This window comes from Parus major, unplaced genomic scaffold, assembly GCF_001522545.3.
Source record: "Parus major isolate Abel unplaced genomic scaffold, Parus_major1.1 Scaffold422, whole genome shotgun sequence".
NCBI classification, from domain to species: Eukaryota; Metazoa; Chordata; class Aves; order Passeriformes; family Paridae; genus Parus; species Parus major.
In genome coordinates, this window is record NW_015379328.1 from 3,478 (window position 1) to 6,858 (window position 3,381).

Consider the following 3,381-nt stretch of genomic DNA (forward strand, 5'->3'; position numbering starts at 1 on the left):
TGTACATCGTACATTGTATATTGTATATCGTATATTGTACATTGTATATCGTATATTGTATATTGTACATCGTACATTGTATATTGTATATCGTACATTGTATATTGTATATTGTACATTGTATATTGTATATCATACATTGTATATCGTATATTGTACATCGTATATTGTATATCGTATATTGTACATCGTATATTGTATATCGTATATTGTATATTGTACATCGTACATTGTATATTGTATATCGTATATTGTATATTGTACATTGTATATTGTACATCGTACATTGTATATTGTATATCGTATATCGTATATTGTATATCGTATATCATGTATCATACATTGTATATTGTATATTGTATATTGTATATTGTACATTGTATATTGTATATCATACATTGTATATTGTGTATTGTATTTTGTATATTGTATATCATATATTGAATATTGTATATTGTATATCGTATATCGTATATTGTACATCGTACATTGTATATCGTATATTGTATATTGTACATCGTACGTTGTATATTGTATATCATATATTGTATATTTTATATCGTATATTGTATATCGTATATTGTATATTGTACATTGTATATTGTACGTTGTATATTGTATATTGTACATCGTACATCGTACATTGTATATCGTACATTGTATATTGTATATGGTATATTGTATATCGTATATTGTATATCATATATGGTATATCGTATATTGTATATGGTATATTGTATATTGTATATCACATATAATACACAGCATCCATTATATACTGTATATTATACATTATATCAAATATAACAAATCATTTCTGCCACATCCAAACCCGGATTTTCCCCTCAATTTGGGGTTTCTGGTTCATTTTTGGGCTCTCGTTGGAGTTTTGTGTTTGAACCTCGGTGTGGGGCTGCTCCAGGATGGTTTTGGGTTTGTTTTGTTCCTCGTTTCCCTTTTTGTTGTGTCCGGTTCTGTCCAGTTCTGTGCCCAGTTCTGTGTCCAGTTCTGTCCAGTTCAGTGTCCAGTTCTGTCCAGTTCAGTGCCCAGTTCTGTCCAGTTCTGTCCAGTTCTGTCCAGTTCAGTGCCCAGTTCTGTCCAGTTCTGTCCAGTTCTGTCCAGTTCAGTGTCCAGTTCAGTGTCCAGTTCAGTGTCCAGTTCTGTCCAGTTCAGTGTCCAGTTCTGTCCAGTTCAGTGTCCAGTTCAGTGCCCAGTTCTGTCCAGTTCAGTGCCCAGTTCTGTCCAGTTCAGTGTCCAGTTCAGTCCAGTTCAGTGTCCAGTTCAGTGTCCAGTTCTGCCCAGTTCAGTCCAGTTCAGTCCAGTTCAGTGTCCAGTTCAGTCCAGTTCAGTCCAGTTCAGTCCAGTTCAATGCCCAGTGCAGTGTCCAGTTCTGTCCAGTTCAGTGTCCAGTGCAGTGTCCAGTTCAGTCCAGTTCTGTCCAATTCAATGCCCAGTTCAGTGTCCGGTTCTGTCCAGTTCAGTCCAGTTCAGTCCAGTTCTGTCCAGTTCAGTCCAGTTCTGTCCAGTTGAGTGTCCAGTTCTGGGTTCCTCTGGACAGGAAAGACCTGGAGCTGCAGGATCTCCTGGATCTCCTGGATCTCCTGCAGGGCAGCAGGGCTGGTGGCAGCGCTGGATCATTCGTGTCACACAGAGGTGACAAATTCCCGAGAGAACGGAACTCTCCCGGTACCCCGAGGGCGCTGCCGGGGCCGGAGNGGCCGGGCTGAGCTCCCTGCAGAGCCGCAGGATCCCCACTCCGGATTTGGGATCAGCTGGGATCCAGTGGATCTCTGCCATTCCCTCAGCTCAAGGGTCGCTGCCACGGGGAATTGATCCGGCACAATCAGAAATATTCATTGCAATGGGGCTCCCGCCTAATCCACAACAGCTTTTCCAGGAAATCATTCCGTGGCTGCACCACTCCCTGTCCTCCTATTCAGGGCAGCTTCAAAAAAGGGAACTGGGGCTGGATCCTGTCCAGGACAGCTACCAAAAAGGGATCTGGAGATGGATCCTGTCCAGGACAGCTCCCAAAAAGGGATCTGGAGGTGAATTCTGTCCAGGAGAGCTCCCATAAAGGGATCTGGGGGTGGATCCTGTCCAGGAGAGCTCCCAAAAAGGGATTGGGGGTGGATCCTGTCCAGGAGAGCTCCCAAAAAGGGATTGGGGGTGAATCCTGTCCAGGAGAGCTCCCAAAAAGGGATCTGGAGATGGATCCTGTCCAGGACAGCTCCCAAAAAGGGATCTGGGGGTGGATCCCAGCGAGTTCTCCCGTGGGTGACCTTGCCTGGAAATTCCCCTTTGGGCAGCAGCTGCTCCTCCTGCGTTCCACAGCTCCTCCCAAAGCCCCGCTGCGGTTGGAGAACTTGATATCAAGTTTATAGAAAGTTTATAGACACTTTATATCGTTTATATCAAATTTCTATCAAGTTTATTTCAAGTTTATATCAAGTTTATATAGTTTATATCAAGTTCATATCAAGTTTATAGAAAGTTTATATCAAGTTTATAGAAAGTTTATATAACATTTATCTCAAGTTTATATCAAGTTTATATCAAGTTTATATCCAGTTTATATCCAGTTTATATCAGGTTCCCTTCCTTGTTCTCCAGGTTTCCGAGCCGCCTTCCTCAGCTTTTCCATCTTTATTTCCCATTTCTGCTCTTTGCGCTCGGAGCTCAGGAAAGGCCCAGAGAAAAATCTGGAAACTTTATTCCAATTTAAACTTTTTCTGTTTTGAGACCTTGTTTTTCACACCTGGATGTGAATATTTATGTATTATTTATTATTTATTTATTATATATTATATCAATTATTGTATATTGTATATTGTGTATCGTATATTGTATATTGTACATTGTATATTGTACATCGTATATTGTATATTGTATATCGTACATTGTATATTGTATATCATATATTGTATATCGTATATCGTATATTCTATATTGTACATCGTACATTGTATATTATATATCGTACATTGTATATTATATATCGTATATTGTACATTGTATATTGTATATCGTATATTGTATATTGTACATCGTACATTGTACATCCTATATTGTATATCGTACATTGTATATTGTATATCATATATTGTATATTGTATATCGTATATCGTATATTGTACATTGTATATTGTACATCGTACATTGTATATTGTATATCGTATATTGTATATCGTATATTGTATATCGTATATTGTACATTGTATATTGTATATCGTACATTGTATATTGTATATCGTATATTGTACATTGTATATCGTATATTGTATATTGTACATCGTACATTGTATATTGTATATCGTATATTGTACATTGTATATCGTATATTGTATATTGTACATCGTACATTGTATATTGTATATCGTA